Source organism: Oncorhynchus clarkii, chromosome 7, assembly GCF_045791955.1.
Source record: "Oncorhynchus clarkii lewisi isolate Uvic-CL-2024 chromosome 7, UVic_Ocla_1.0, whole genome shotgun sequence".
NCBI lineage: Eukaryota > Metazoa > Chordata > Actinopteri > Salmoniformes > Salmonidae > Oncorhynchus > Oncorhynchus clarkii.
In genome coordinates this window covers 27,539,611-27,557,484 of record NC_092153.1, presented here as the reverse complement: position 1 = coordinate 27,557,484, position 17,874 = coordinate 27,539,611, and the positions used below count along the sequence as shown (strand labels likewise).

At 37.9% G+C, this 17,874-nt stretch overlaps 1 protein-coding gene across 1 annotated transcript in view; it reads left to right on the top strand.

Moving 5' to 3' along the window:
* Window positions 1-17,874, top strand: part of LOC139414185 (zinc finger protein 385B-like) — a 122,400-nt gene that overhangs the window by 66,112 nt on the left and 38,414 nt on the right. The gene's annotated exons all lie outside the window — the stretch shown is intronic.

Sequence of the window (17,874 nt, the reverse complement as noted above, 5' to 3'; positions counted from 1 at the left end):
CCTTGCATATGAAGCCCTTTTTGTGCAAAGCAATGATGACGGCACGTGTTTCCTTACAGGTAACCATGATTGACAGAGGAAGAACAATGATTCCAAGCACCACCCTCCTTTTGAAGCGTCCAGTCTGTTATTCGAACTCAATCAGCATAGAGTGACCCCACATTTACATGCCTCTAAGAAAGGCTATTGTGGAGGAAAAGGGGGTCCAACCCGGTTCTATCTGTACCTAATGAATTGGCCACTGAGTGTAAATAGTTTATTGTATAACCAAACTTATAAACATACTGTGAAGATCACACCTCACCTTCTAATTCATTGTTCGATTATTTACACCAGCAAACACCAGTTTTCTCCTAGCCGAGGATGATGGGAATAGGTTTTTATTGGCTTTGGTACAGGAGTGGAGAGCTGGATGGGGAACATATCTACTATTGAAGTCTGAAAAACACTGAAACCCTGGATAGTACAGTATCTGACAATAATACATCCCTGGATATGATGACAAAGTTTAAATTGATCCAATTGAGTTGAGCACAGAATAAGATCATTTGACAAGGATCGACACAGTGCATCCTCCCAATCATCATTTGATAAAGGATATATCATCATTGGAATAACATGAATAACATTTTATTAAGAATAACACCAAAACATACTGTGTACATATAACTCATTATTATGGCATTTAGTGTGGTTTAAATATTGCATGCACACACACACATACACAGACTCACTGCGGTAGGGAGCTAACAGATTGGCATCACTCATGCGTATCGTGAGTGGTAATTATCTTCTTATATGAAGAGTGGCAGCTAAGGTAGTATGAAGAGTAATGAATGTTGTTTTTACACAGGAATAGAAACAATTAGTCACATCCACTAATCCCCACAGCTTGTGTGTGTGTGTGTGTGTGTGTGTGTGTGTGTGCGCGCAAACTCACAACCATCCATTTCTGTGTCCATGGCGACAGTACATCTAGATCTCAGGAAGGCAGTAGCAACGTACTAAGCTAACATATGGAAATGTTTTAAGATGGTCATACCAAGGATCATTTAGCAATTTGATTTTGAATTTTAGGACCCCTTTAAGTATAATATAAATACATCCATTCATTGTTACCATTCATTGTGTAACAATGAGCATTGGGATTGCAAACAGAGGAATATCGTCAAAGGTAAACTATTTATTTTATTGCAGTTTGTGATTTTGTTACGCCTGTGCTGGTTTAAATAGTTGGTTTTTTATGGGGCTCTATCCTCAGATAATCGCATCGTATTCTGTCACAATAAATCCTTTTTTAAATCTGACAATGCAGTTGGATTAGCAAGATTCTAGGCTTTCGAAACATGTGAGACACTTGTATTTTCATGAATGTTTAATATGACTATTTATGTAGCGATCACCGTATGTTGTCTAATTTCATCCTGCTACCGGGTTCGGTGCACGAGAGGTTAATCCATTTTGCCACAACTTTGGAAGTATGCTTGGGGTCATTGTTCATTTGGAATACCCATTTAACCCAAGCTTTAACTTCCTGACTGATGTCTTGAGATTTTGCTTCAATATATCCGCAGAAATTTCCATCCTCATGTTGCCATCTACTTTGTGAAGTTCACCAGTCCCTCCTGCAGCAAAGCACCCCCACAACATTATGCTGCTACACCCGTGCTTCACGGTTGGGATGGGGTTCTACGGCTTGCAAGCCTCCCCCTTTTTCCTCCAAACATAACGATGGTCATTATGGCCAAACAATTCTATTTTTTTTTCATCAGACCAGAAGACATTTCTCCAAAAAGTACAATATTTGTCCCCATGTGCAGTTGCAAACCATAGTCTGGCTTTTTCATGGCGGTTTTGAGCAGCGGCACAGTGAATTTAGTGTATGTAAACCTCTGAACCACTGGAATTGTGAAATAGTGAATTATAAGTGAAATAATCTGTCTATAAACAATTGTTGGAAAAATGACTTGTGTCATGCACAAAGTAGATGTCCTAACCGACTTGTCAAAACTATAGTTTTTTAAAAATACATTTGTGGAGTGGTTGAAAAACAAGTTTTAATGACTCCAACCTAAGTGTATGTAAACTTCCGACTTCAACTGTACACACACACACACACACACACACACACACAGGAACCGAACCAGGGTCTGTAGTGGCGCCTCCAGCACTAAGATGCAATGCCTTTGACAGCTGCGCTACTCGGGAGAATTAAGAACAATATCTTCTTATTTTCACAATACGATGTGGCACATTGACAACTCAAATCGCTTTGAAAAAGAGCCTTCTAATTAGGCTTCATAACTAATGTTAGCCTATCAGATCATAACAAAACAAGACCTTTACGTTCAATATAGAGATAATCAAATAGTTCAATTGAAACTTAAATAAACAATTCCCAGAATCGAATAGGCTATAGGCTAAATCTTTTATCAGCCGCACAGGTTTAGTCTAAACTTTATATGGCCTGCTTATGGTCTAAATGAGCGAAACCCTGAATTGACAAAATAATTAACTGAATTATCGTAATCAAATAGGCCTACCTCCTTGCACGTTTTGCAGGCTGTGTATCCATTTACCTGGTTGTTGGCCTCCACAAAGACTCCAACATTTCAACATTTCACTTGCACAGCACCTGTTTCCACAATAGTGTATTCCACGATCATAACCTTTTTGTTCATTAGCTATTTTAAAGTAAGCTGGGCTAGCCAGGGAAAGTACATTTGGCAACGTGTTGTCGTGTGGGGGGAGGTAATATAAGCCCTGCACGTGGACAAATTAGGAATGTTTCAGCACCACACAAATAATAGACAGTTCCCAGCTCTCGCTGCGTGGCTGTTAGTCTAGGCCTAGGCTACTATGTCTGTCTCACTGCTCACAGAATGGAATTCGCAACACAATACAACAATACTCCTGGTTTTGTAAAAAAACAAATATTATCTTGATTTCTGACACAATATAATTGTTCAGAACCGTAACCGCAGGTTGAAATATGCAGGACTCTACTCTGTGCTGTGCTGTAGGGCTAGGTATACTCTTCCACTTCCTTTTACTAACAAAGAGCCCTTTAATTGCAGCACAGAGTAAAGAGAAAGGCCAGCCTCTTCCTAACACGGGCACTCTAATGTTGACAACAGCTCCATGGGCTGACGACTATCAGTATATGCACAAACAGGCAGAAGACTAAATAATGAAGCTCTTCAGTTTATAGTACGAGAGAGAGTGGGAAGAGAGAGCGATGGAGGGTGAGAGATTGAGAGAGCGAAAAGGGGAGTAGAGCGATATGGGAGGCGAGATAAAAGGGAGAGAGAGAGACAGAGGCTCAATCGCCATATCCCCCCCCTTTAGCCGTCCCACTTAGCCCTACCCACTCCATTTTGTGCAATCCCGTGAGCTGGATGGAGAGGAAGTGGTGTCCCGATTGAACTTTGAGCAAGGCATAGTTCCTTTTCAGCGCTCTAGTTGGCCCGCCATGCAAATCGAATCAAGTTACTGACTTGCTAGCAAGTGGTACCCAAAATTCCCATGAAGCTCAGCAACCCAAGGCTGAATAGTTGCTTCAGGAAAGATGGCAGCCAAAAACACTAGTTTGGAAGCAAATATAAGTAATTATAACTTCATAACAAATCATGAAAAAATTGACAGTTAAGAAGAATATGTTAGTTAATGGAGAGACAAATGATTGTGCATATTTAGCAAGCTAGCTGACTGGCTAACTTAGACAGCGAGCTCTATATTTAGCTAGCTACAGTTGAAGTCGGAAGTTTACATACATACACTAAGGTTGGAGTCATTAAAAGTCGCTTTTCAACCAATCCACAAATTTCTTGTTAACAAACTATAGTTTTGGCATGTCGGTTAGGACATCTACTTTGTGCATGACACGTAATTTTTCCAACAATTGTTTACAGACAGATTATTTCATTAATAAGCCAAGACTTCAGAACCAGGTCTGGTTCATCCTTGGGAGCAATTTCCAAACACCTAAAGGTACCACATTAATTTGTACAAACAATAGTACGCAAGTATAAACACCATGGGACCACACAGCCGTCATACCGCTCAGGAAGGAGACGCGTTCGTTCTGTCTCCTAGAGATGAACGAACTTTGTTGCGAAAAGTGCAAATCAATCCCAGAACAACAGCAAAGGACCTTGTGAAGATACTGGAGGAAACAGGTACAAAAAATATATATATCCACAGTAAAACGAGTCCTATATCAACATAACCTGAAAGGCCACTCAGCAAGGAAGAAGCCACTGCTCCAAAACCGCCATAAAAAAGCCAGACTACGGTTTGCAACTGCACATGGGGATAAAGATCATACTTTTTTGGAGAAATGTCCTCTGGTCTGATGAAACAAAAATAGAACTGTTTGACAATAATGACCATCGTTGAGTTTGAAGGAAAAAGGGGGAGGCTTGCCAGCTGAAGAACACCATCCCAACCGTGAAGCACGGTGCTGGCAGCATCATGTTGTGGGGGTGCTTTGCTGCAGGAGAGACTGGTGCACTTCACAAAATAGATGGCATTATGTGGATATACTGAAGCAACATCTCAAGACATCAGTCAGGAAGTTAAAGCTTGGTCACAAATCGGTCTTCCAAATGGACAATGACTCCAAGCATACAAGTTGTGGCAAAATGGCTGAAAAGGACAACAAAGGACAACAAAGTCAAGCTCAGGATATGCATATTCTTGATACCATTTGAAAGGAAACACTTTGAAGTTTGTGTAAATGTGAAATTAATGTAGAAGAATAACACATTAGATCTAGTAAAATATAATACAAAGAAAAAATATGCGTTTTTTTGTACCATCATCTTTGAAATGAAGAGAAAGGCCATAATGTATTATTCCAGCCCAGGCGCAATTTGGATTCGGGCACTAGGTGGCAGCAGTATCTGTTCTAAATGTTGTATCAAGACTGCCCAAATGTGCCTAATTTGTTTATTAATACATGTTCAAGTTCATAATTGTGCGCTCTCCTCAAACAATAGCATGGTATTCTTTCACTGTAATAGCGACTGTAAATTGGACAGTGCAGTTAGATTAACAATAATTTAAGCTTTCTGCCCATATCAGATATGTCTACGTCCTTGGAAATGTTTTTTGTTACTTACAACTTCATGCTAATCACAATAGCCTACGTTACGGTTGGGGACATGCACACCGATCCCGTAGAGGTTAATATTGAACACTAGTCACTTTATTAATGTTTACATACTGCTTTACTCATTTCATATGTATATACTGTATTCTATTCTACTGTATTTTAGTCTATCCCACTCTGACATTGCTCGTCCTGATATTATTATATTCCTTAATTCCATTCTTTTATTTTTAGATTTGTGTATATTGTTGTGAATAGTGAGATACTACTGCACTGTTGGAGCTAGGAACCCAAGCGTTTCGCTACACCCGCAATAACATAGGTAAATATGTGTATGTGACCAATAAAATTGGATTTGATTTCATTTTGATCCCAAATGGCATTTTCCCTGAGCCTTATTGAGCGTGGTTCAGAAGTAGTGTGATCATTGCACAAATGAGTGCTTTTTGCTTCCCTTTGATATTTTAAGTAGAAATTGTGCACCAATATAATATAATAATAATATAGTATTTGAAAAGCCTGTTATATTCAGTGTGCCCTTTAATATAGACTAGATGGAGAATTACTATAAATCCGATTTTTTTTATTTGAATTAAGACTTGTTAAAGTGTAAAATTTCTGCATTTTCACATATTCCTCCATGTACCTTCTGTAATTTATATGAAGATTTTAAACTAAACCTCAAAATGTCTTCAAGTTTTCATTATCATTGTAAATAAATCCCGTTATTTTGTTGCTTTGACAAGGTCATTTCTGAAGAGTATTATTTAGTTAATGTGATTAGTGAAAGAAATAATAACCTGTCCCTCATTTTAAGGCCAACCCTGTTACGTACTCCTGTTTTAATATGGTAAAACTATTTATTTTAAAAAATCTAAAGAAACATTGAACATCTAATAGTCAAATCATAGTGTCAAAGCAGGTGGGTTGGTTTTTCTCTTTTTGGCCATTTTCTGGCGTTTTAGTGGTGGAAAACTAAGTGGGTCGAAGCATAACACATCAACCCTGTTAGCTAGACAGCTTTTTGTGAAGCTTGATTTCAATTGATCCTCCCTGTTGAACACAACAAGCTTCCATTCCCCCTGTTACAAGGGGATTCATGGCTGATATAAGATGAAATCGTCAACCCTGTTACTTTATTTGGTGCTTAATAGGCACTTTTTATTTTTATTTAACCTTTTGAGATGGGGAAACATGTTTTTCATTACATTGAAGATGTGGTCTTTATGACAGAATGTCAAATAGTGGTGAAATCGTACAGGTTTTTTTTTCAAGAAGTTTAACATATCAAAAGGCACCGAATTGGTGGATATACCCGATGCACTAACTAGGGAATAGGATGCCATTTTGGATGCACCCATAGTCTTCGATGCCCAAAAGGGTTATGGTGGTACTGTAGCATTGCTTTTATGGTTTTATAACAAACACCCACTTTCTTTTGTTCTTCAATATGGTTTCTTGCTATTCAGTTTCTTTACTTTGAAGGTGAGATCTAAGACAGTGGAACAGAGAGACTGGGACTTTGATTCTACGCTTGTCAACTGAATGTTTATTCTATTAAAGGATAAGCATTGTGGATAAACACGTTTGATATTGATCGCTGTTCTGGCATTCACACAGAGAATCAATGACTATGCTGATTTTCCACCTCTCTGCCTCCCTGCTGTTTGCTTTCATCCCTCTAGTGGTTCTAATGGTTTTACTTACATAAACAAAAACTGTTGGTTTGACTTGATATCCCCTGTTTTCCTGTATGCACATCTGTGTACATCATCCTTTTTCACCCAAACTCTCTCGCTCTCTTGCTGTGTCTCTCTCTCTCTCTCTCTCTCTCTCTCTCTCTCTCTCTCTCTCTCTCTCTCTCTCTTAATCTCTGTCTTTCTCTCCATGCTCTTTCCCTCCCCTCTCTCTCTTTGTCCTTTTTCTATCACACAGCGGTGCAACTTTGGTTTTAGAAGTGGGGAGGGGGAAGATCAGCTTTAACATTATCATAAATTAAATTGTGAATTTTAATGCTTGGTTGCAAATCCTTTGCAGGCAATGACTGCCTGAAGTCTGGAACCTATAGACATAGACAGCTGGGTTTCTTCTCTGATGATACTCTGCCAGGCCTTTACTGCAGCTGTCTTCAATTCCTGCTTGTTCTTGGGGCGTTTTGCCTTCAGCAAGTGAAATTTATGATCAATTGGATTCAGGTCAGGTGATTGACTTGGCCATTGCAGAACATTCCACTTCTTTGCCTTAAAAAAAGTATTGGGTTGCTTTCGCAGTATGCTTCGGTCATTGTCCATCTGCACTGTGAAGCACCGTCCAATGAGATTTGAAGGATTTGGCTGAATCTGAGCAGATAATAAATAGCTCTAACACGTCAGATTTCATCCTGCTGCTTTTGTCAGCAGTCACATTATCAATAAATACAAAGGAACCAGAATCATTGGCAGCCATACATGCCCACGCCATAACACTACCTCCACCATGCTTCACAGATGAGGTGGTATTTTTCAGATCATGAGCAGTTCCTTCCTTTCTCCATACTCTTCTCTTACCATAATTCTGGTACAAGTTGATCTTTGTCTCATCTGTCCATAATTTCTGTTCCAAAACTGTACACGCTTTTTAGTTGTTTTTTTGGCAAACTCTCTAATCTGGTCTTCCAGTTTTTGAGGCTTACCAATGGTTTACATCTTTGGTAAACCCTTTGTATTTGGGTCAAAGACGTATAAGGTTTTCAAAGTAGCAAAGAAATACAACAGCAATTACAAAAAGCCATTTCAATGATTTTTTTATGTTCATTGGAGTGTCACCTATGCCTTTATTTTAGTTATATTCAAGAATAAAGCCAATAATTCATTTTTATTGGGATTCATATGAATGTACCCTAGTAAAAGTGTTGTTTTTTTTAAATTCATTTTATGCCCATTTTTCATAATCACAAGGTTATATACACATGCCTAGAGTGGCAGAAATATAACTACGTAGAAAAAATGACATTTTATTTTGAATACCACATATTTGATGTATCACGTGTACAACTCAACATTTTTGAAGGTTTTTTACAAAAACTTCCTGCCTTACACTGAAAAAATGAAAATATCTATGAAAATATCTTCCACCTCATCCTTTGAGATTTGTTTTTGTCTCTCTGAGTCAACAAAACAAAGTTATTGTACTTTAATATAAAATACTGATGTTATACTGTATGACAATATTTTGTTACCCTGAATGACACTATGGCCCACAAATATTGATAAAATGTGATTCCTTCAGCAATAACAATAATGATCCTATGAACTATTATTAATAGCAGCTATAGTATTTATCTTTTAGCAATTATTTAGTTGTTATAAAACTATGTAAAAAACAGGATAAGATGTAATAAAATGTGCATGCTAGCTGGTCACTTCCATACTAGAGAGAGAGAAATGACCCATATGCCACACACATAAAAAACATGGGTTTTACTATGCAACAAAGCATTAATTTAACATTGTGCAAAAAAACTGTAGTTTTGCTTAAAATCATCACGAAACAGTGGATATCTTTCTCAAATCATATCAGGCATTTGAAAGAAAATGCATAAAAAGTATTCCACCAACATCAAAAAACAAAACATTTCTGTATTCTGAACATCAGAATATTAACCAAATCCATTGTCTGATGATCAAATGGAACTCATCAACATAACTTGGAATTTGGACAAATAAAGCTCTGTAAACTTTTCCCAGTCAGAGTTGCAGAGTTTTGAATTCCTTCGTTTTAAACGGCTCTGGTTCCTTAACTTGAGGCCACGCAAATGAATTATTTCTTTCAGCTGCTTGTTGCATGCAACATCAGATTGTATTATTGTATGGATTGGTGAATGATCAGGATTGACATCCTTCTTTCTTCTCTGAAAATGTCATAGTTATGACACAGAATAGGATTCGCATCCATTAAATGTTATTAATAGTCTATTGGTAGTAGGCTATACAATGATAACACTTAATAAAAGTTTAAAAGTTAAATCAACTCCATCTCCCTTTCTCTCTCAAACATGTTTCGTTACAATTTCATTGCTAATGTTAATAATAATCACTTTACTATAATTTGAGCCTACGGCAACACTTTCCGTTGCATTGAGTTGCATTATTACACGATTATTACATTATAGTTAGTTATAATTATGCATTGTTACACTAACTGGTAAATATCTATTAATGCAGGTACACAAATGCAATTTCAAGATACCTACACAAAATGGCTAAATAAAATGCCCATCAAACTCCTTCAATTCAAACTTGTACAGTCTTGATTTTTCATAAAGTGCCAAAAATGTGAGCAGCTATTAACTAATATAATTCATAATCCATTTTTAATCCATAATTGTGTGTGTGTGTGTGTGTGTGTGTGTGTGTGTGTGTGTAATATTATATTAACTCATATAATCCATCAGTTATACCTTACCTGCAGTGCAATAAAACATTTACTACAGTGTAATAGTGCAACTTAAAGTTAAGTTTTATCCACCCATCTTTATATCCTATTGTATCCTATTCTGTTGCTGACAGTAGCATGAAACCATGAAAACAAAACCTTGCTTTTCTTCTGGCTAGTCTTTCCCCCTTCTCCTTACTAGACAACGGCATCTACAGTATAAAGATCATGTGCCTTGAAATACCTTAAAATGCCATAAAATGGTTTAAAATGATATTATTCAGTATTCATACAACAAGTAAATATGAATTGCATGATTAATTGTTGTAAACTAGTGAAAACATGGAAAAACAAAGCTACTGTCATTCAGCATAATGGTGATGTTGTGGTATTACATTAAACTTTTGTTGTGCTGAAGGACAAAGTCTAATACTGAAGAACGGATTTCATACGTAAACATATTTAACAGGCAGTTCCTTATAAAGTAATGATCTTGACCTATAAAGACTATCCTTACTTTTCACATTTAATCTAGCTTTTTATAAAATAATAACATAAAAAGTATGTTTTCTGTGTGGTTGTTACAAAGTTTACTAGACGGTGAAAAGGTGAAATCATCAAATATTTCAGAGAGATTTACTCGCCTTATCACATTCATAGAGCGTCTTCAATGGGTCTTCTTTGTGATGTCACACACTGTCACATGATTACCATCATGTGATATGCTTTAAAATGGCTTTTTTCCTTTGTTATACTGAATGACATTGATAAAGCACAAAAGTCCGGACAAAAGTTATTCAAGTTTTTAAATATTTTTTAGATACTGTATGTAGATACTGTAATACAATAATGCCATGGGTGTTCATTTATATTTTTAGGATGAATTTCTACATTTTAAAAACACATTTGTCATTCTAATTTTAACCCGGACAGTTACACTAAAGAACATTTTGACACTTTAGACCTCAATAACTCCCTTAATTTAATAGTTTGCAAAACAAATATTTATTGGTCAAAAGAAGGGTAAGAGTTGAGTGATTTAATATTATATTTATACGTATTTATATTTTTATGTTAAATGAATGGACTTCGGACACCAAATGTACATGTCTCGTCTTTAACCCATTTACTCTGGTGAAGTCTTCTCTTGATTGTTGACTTTGATACAGATATGCCTACCTCCTGGAGGGTGTTCTTAATCTGGCCAACTGTTGGAAGGGTTTATTCTATCATCCACCACCATTGTTTTCTGAGGTCTTTCGGGCCTTTTTGAATTGCTGAGCTCACCATTGCGTTCTTTCTTAAGAATGTACCAAATAGTTGATTTGGCCACACCAACTGTTTTTGCTATCTCTCTGATGGGTTTGTTTTAATTTTTCAGCCTAATGATGGCTTGCTTCACTGGCAGTGACAGCACATCGGATTTAATGAGGGTTAAAACCTCTAGCGACTCCCAAACCCGCATGCGGGAGCGTAATCATCGCCTGAAACGAATTAGCATAACGCAGCGGACATAAATATCCCTAGAAAATATTCCTATTCATGAAAATCACAAATGAAATATATTAAGACACAGTTTAGCCTTTTGTTAATCACCCTGTCATCTCAGATTTTCCAAATATGCTTTACAGCCAACGCTAGACAAGCATTTGTGTAAGTTTATAATAGCCTAGCATAGCATTATGCCTTGCTAGCAGCAAGCAACCTTGTCACGGAAATCAGAAAAGCAATCAAATTAAATTGTTTACCTTTGATGAACTTCGAATGTTTTCACTCACGAGACTCCCAGGTAGATAGCCGAAGTTCATTTTTTCCCAAAAGATTATTTTTGTAGGCGAAACAGCACCGTTTGTTCTTCACGTTTGGCTGAGAAATCGCCCGGAAATTGCGGTCACCACAACGCCAATTATTTTTCAAAATTAGCTCCATAATATCGACAGAAACATGGCAAACGTTGTTTAGAATCCATCCTCAAGGTGTTTTTCTAATATCTATTCGATAATATATCCGTCGGGACAATTCCTTTTTCTCTAGGACCGATTGGAGTAATGGCTACCTCTGTACTTTACGCGAAAATCTCTCTCGGAGCCACCATGTGACCACTTACGCAATGTGCCTCCATACGGCTATTCTTCAACAGAAATGCGTAAAACTACGTCACAATGCTGTAGACACCTTGGGGAAAACGTAGAAAGTGTAAGCTCGTTGATGGTACATTCACAGCCATATCGGGAGTCATAGGAACGCAGCGCTTTCAAAACCTGGGGCACTTCCGGATTGGATTTTTCTCAGGCTTTTGCTTGCAACATCGGTTCTGTTATACTCACAGACAATATCTTTACAGTTTTGGAAACGTTAGAGTGTTTTCTATCGAAAGCTGTTATATGCATATTCTAGCATCTTTTCCTGACAAAATATCCTGTTTAAAACGGGAACGTTTTTTTTCCAAAAATGACAATACTGCTTCTAGAGTTCCAAGAGGTTGTTTAACAGCAACAGATTCCAAATGCAAATGGCACACTTGAAATCAACTCCAGACCTTTCATCTGCTTACTTGTAAATGCACTAATGAACACACACCTGGCCATGGAACAGCTGTGCAGCCAATTGTCCAATTACTTTTGGGTGACAGCTAAAATAATAATAACTTGGTGAACGTCCAAATATTTATGGACCTGACTGAATGTTTTAGAAAATATATACAGTATCAGTCAAAAGTTAGGGCACACCTACTCATTCAAGTGTTTTTCTTTATTTTTACTATTTTCTACACTGTAGAATAATAGTGAAGACATCAAAACTATGAAATAACACATATGGAATCATGTAGTAACCAAAAAAGTGTTAAACAAATACAAATATATTTTAGATTGTAGATTCTTCAAAGTAGCCAAGAGTGTACAAAGCTGCCTTGGTGACAGCTTTGTACACTCTTGGCATTCTCTCAACCAGCTTCACCTGGAATGCTTTTCAACAGTCTTGAAGGAGTTCTCACATAAGCTGCTTTTCCTTCTCTCTGCGGTCCAACTCATCCCAAACCATCTCAATTGGGTTGAGGTCGGGTGATTGTGGAGGGCAGGTCATCTGATGATGCACTCCATCACTCTCCTTCTTGGCCAAATAGCCCTAACACAGCCTGGAGGTGTGTTGTCGTTGTCATTGTCATTGTCCTGTTAAAAAACAAATGATGGTCGACTAAGCGCAAACCATTTGGGATGGCGTATCGCTGCAGAATGTTTTGGTAGCCTTGCTGGTTACGTGTGCTTGGAATTCTAAATAAATCACTGACAGTGTCACCAGCAAACCACCATCACACCTCCTTCTCCATGCTTCACGGTGGGAACCACATATGCAGAGATCCTCTGTTCACCTACTCTGCATATCACAAAGACACGGCGGTTAAAACCAAAAACTTCAATTTTGGACTCATCAGACCAGATGACATATTTCCACTGGTCTAATGTCCATTGCTTGTGTTTCTTGGCCCAAGCAAGTCTCTTCTTCTTATTGATGTCATTTAGTAGTGATTTCGTTCCATGATTTTGACCATGATCGCCTGATTCACGCAGTCTCCTCTGAACAATTGATGTTGAAAGTTGTCTGTTACTTGAACTCAGTGAAGCATGTATTAGGGCTGCAATTTCTGAGGCTGGTAACTCTAATGAACCTATCCTCTGCAGCAGAGGTGACTCTGGGTCTTCGATTCCTGTGGCGGTCCTCATTGAGAGCCAGTTTCATCATAGGGCTTGATGGTTTTTGTAACTGCACTTAAAGAAACTTTCAAAGCTCTTGACATTTTCCGAGTTCACTGACCTTTATGTCTTAAAGTAATGATGGACTGTTGATTCTCTTTGCTTATTTGTGCTGTTCTTGCCATAATACGAACTTGGCCGTTTACCAAACAGGGCTATCTTATGTATACCAAACATACCTTGTCACAACACAACTGATTGGCTCAAACGCATAAAGAAGGAAAGAAATTCCCCAAATGTACTTTTAACATGGCACACCTGTTAATTGAAATGCATTCCAGATGACTACCTCATGAAGCTGGTTGAGAGAATGACAAGATTGTGCCAAGAATCTCGAATATATAAGTATATTTTAATTTGCTTAAAACTTTTTTGGTTACTACATGGTTCCATATGTATTATTTCGTAGTTTTGATGTTTTCACTATTATTCTACAATGTAGAAAATAAAATTAAAATAAAGATAAACCCTTGAATGAGTAGGTGTGTCCAATCATTTGACTGGTACTGTATACAGTTGAAGTTGGACGTTTACATACACCTGAGCCAAATATATTTAAACTCAGTTTTTCACAATTCCTGACATTGAATCCTAGTACAAATTCCCTGTCTTAGGTCAGTTAGGATCACCACTTTATTTTAAGAATGTGAAATGTCAGAATAATAGTAGAGAGAATTATTTATTTCAGCTTTTATTTATTTTATCACATTCCCAGTGGGTCAGAAGTTTACATACACTCAATTAGTATTTGGTAGCATTGTCTATAAATTGTTTAACTTGGGTCAAACATTTTGGGTAGCCTTCCACAAGCTTACCACATAAGTTGGGTGAATTTTGGCCCATTCCTCCTGACAGCTGGTGTAACTGAGTCAGGTTTGTAGGCCTCCTTGCTTGCACACGCTTTTTCAGTTCTGCCCACAAAGTTTCTATGGGATTGAGTTCAGGGCTTTGTGATGGCCACTCTAATACCTTGACTTTGTTGTCCTCAGGCCATTTTTCCACAACTTTGGAAGTATGCTTGGGGTCAATATCCATTTGGAAGAACCTTTTGCAAACAGGCGTTAACTTCCTGACTGATTTCTTGAGATGTTGCTTCAATATATCCACATATTTGTCCTGCCTCATGATGCCATCTATTTTGTGAAGTGCACCAGTCTCTCCTGCAGCAAAGCACCCCCACAACATGATGCTGCCACCCTCGAGCTTCACGGTTGGGATGGGGTTCTTCGGCTTGCAAGCCTCCTACCTTTTCCTCCAAACATAATGATGGTCATTAGGGCCAAACAGTTCTATTTTTGTTTCACCAGACCAGAGGACATTTCTCCAAAAATGTCCCCTTGTGCAGTTGCAAACCGTAGTCTGGCTTTTTTTAAGGCAGTTTTGGAGCAGTGGCTTCTTCCTTGCTGAGTTGTCTTTCAGGTTATGTGACTATAGGACTCGTTTTATTGTGGATATAGATAATTTTGTACCTGTTTCCCCCAGCATCTTCACAAGGTCCTTTGCTGCTGTTCTGGGATTGATTTGTACTTTTCGCACCAAAGTACGTTCCAATCTAGGAGACAGAATGCATCTCCTTCCTGAGCGGTATGACGGCTTTTACCTGCGTACTATTGTTTGTACAGATGAACGTGGTACCTTCAGGCATTTGGAAATTGCTCCCAAGGATGAACCAGACTTGTGGAGGTCTACAATTTTTTTTCTGAGGTCTTGGCTGATTTATATTGATTTTCCCATGATGTCAATTGAAGAGACACTGAGTTTGAAGTTAGGCCTTGAAATACATCCACTGTTACACCTCCATTTGACTCCAATGATGTCAATTAGCCTATCAGAAGCTTCTAAAGCCATTACATAATTTTATAGATTTTTCCAAGCTGTTTAAAGGCACAGTCAATTTAGTGTATGTAAAGTTCTGACCCACTGGAATTGTGATGCAGTGAATTATAACTGAAATAATCTGTCTGTAAACAATTGTTGGAAAAATTACTTGTCATGCACAAAGTATGTCCTAACTGACTTGCCAAAACTATAGTTCGTTAACAAGAAATTTGTGGAGTGGTTGAAAAACGAGTTTTAATGGTTCCAACCTAAGTGTATGTGAACTTCCGACTTCATCTGTAGATATTTATATATATTTATACTTCTGATAAGTCTCCAGATTCAACATTTCCAAGCAAACAAAAAAAGGGAGAATCTGTAAACATGTTGAGATAAATGAACATACTCTTTGCCAGAATTCAGCCAGCCTTCACAAGACCACAACATATGCAAATATGTCCCCTTTGTGCTTTAAACCTCCAGCAGAATAATACAATTCCTGAGTGCATGATATTCAGTTTCACTGGCATATAGTACATTCAATGGATGGTTTTAACTGCAGTAATTTATGCCAGAGATTACTGCAGTTTAAATTTAAACTGCTATCCTGTAGCTACTGTAGGTCTACCCATTAATTCAATATGGAACTTTGTATCATTCACAACATATACTGCAAAATTCACCTGAGCTCCGTAGACTGGTCTTCCCTGGCTGTCTGACCCTGCTGGGACCCTGTCACTATCTGATCCTGCTAAGACATGCTGAGCATAGTGTTGGGTACTGACTGCACTAGAGGGCTGCATTCCCAAGGGATGCCTGCGGGACCTGCGAGTCCCCACAGAGATCATCGCGGGGCGGGCAGCATTTTTCATGCTGCAGGCAGGTGCGGGCGGTCAGACAGACAAAAATGAAAAATGAAAATAGTTTTGTTGTCCAGCAGATTCTTTTTTGAAACGGTCCTTTTTCTGCTTTGTTTGCTTTTGCCTAGCTATTGTATTAAAATCACGAATTTTTCGCACTATTCACACACTCAGAATGCACAGCTTCAGCTTCAGTAGCCTGTCTCTCCTAGTTGGGCGTGAGAGCTCAAGTGCGCCTAGAATGTGTGGTCTCAAATACGTTGTAGTTAAACCTGAATTGGAAATTAACTTAAATATGATTAGACTGTACTTTACTAGTGTCTGTAAATACATATTGATAATGAAAAGAAGCGGAGGGCGCTCACCCAACGTGAGTCAAAGTGAAATTCAAAAAATGTAATCATCATTGAAAAGGAAAAGGCACAACGCGCACATTAATTGGGCTTCTATGGTGAGCGGAGTGTTTCGCCTTTTCATTTTCAATAAGTATGGATTACCCTAATATTTGTCTCTGCCTGCAATTCGTACTCCTAAAAGGTGGGCTATATCATATAGGATTATGCAAAACGTCACAGGTGTCGCTGTCATAATTCTCGCTGCTTCCAGTTCAGTAGCCATACTTACGAGATCAGGTGCGCGTTTGGTCCCAATTAAATAGAGTAGGCTATAGACCGAGGTAAAGGGAGTTTCAGGTTGGATATTCGATGGGTATTCGCGCTTTCAAACCTCTAGCTTTCAAACCAATTGAGCCACAGACTTCAAATAAATGTCATGATGTTGGGAAAATTATTTTCACCATTTGGACATTAATTCGCTTTCCAAAGCTAATAAACATAGAAATGTGAGCAGCATTTTGTATTCCTAGTTGAATTAGTTAGGGAGTGTAAACACTTTTTTTATATTATTTTTTTTTAAACATTCAATAGGTCCTTGCTCATGTGATCTACTTGACTCAAACAAGGTTCAGAATATCCACTGACTACCCTTCTATATTGCACACCCTTTGGTTTGTCCATTTTCATCTCACACGTTTTTTACATCCATTTTTCAAACATTCTAATTTCAATAGCTCCTTGGTCATGTGACCTACTGACTTCAAACACGGTTCAGAATGTCGACTCAGTGGTCCTACACATTGCACACCCTTTAGTACTATTAAACTATTACTATTGAAATTTTAAAATTAGAAAAATTCATGTAAAATGTGTGAGATGGAAATGGACAAACTAAAGGTGTCCACTGAGTGAACATTCTGAACCTTGTTTCGATTCAATAGGTCATATGACCAATGAGCTATTGAAATTCAAAAATGTAAATAAATCATTAAAAATAGTGCGAGATGTAAATCGACAAAACAAAAGTGTGGAAAATGTGTTTCTATGCCATCGGGTTAGCTACAACCAGTTTTGAAAGTTTTAGGAGTAATGGTTAAAGAGCTATTGAAAATTTTGATTTGTCACTATGTTGACAGTCCCTAACTGATGTTGGTGGCCATAAGGAAAGCTACAGGCAAATATCAGTCGAATATCCAACCTGAAACACTCTTTACCTCGGTGTGTATACATGGGCAGAGAAGCACAGGGCAGTTATCCTAAATAGGCCCATGATTAGGCTATAGGTTAGGCTATAGTTTACTACATTGAATAGTAATAGGCCTAAATATTGATAACACATATTTCACCGTCTGAAAATCTTCCCACTCCTAAAGGATAGGCTGTGAAAATAGCTCAAGAGAAAGTGCAAGTGTCTCCAATTCTGCTCTCTTCAAACTACATCTACACATATTGGCTTATATAGCCCAGTAATACAATGTAAGGGCCATGTCAGAATCTCTGGTATTTTAACTTATTTCTTAAGTTATTTTTGCACATTTGATATTGCCTATAGGGCGCAAAATCCCTGGGAACATGGCAGGCAA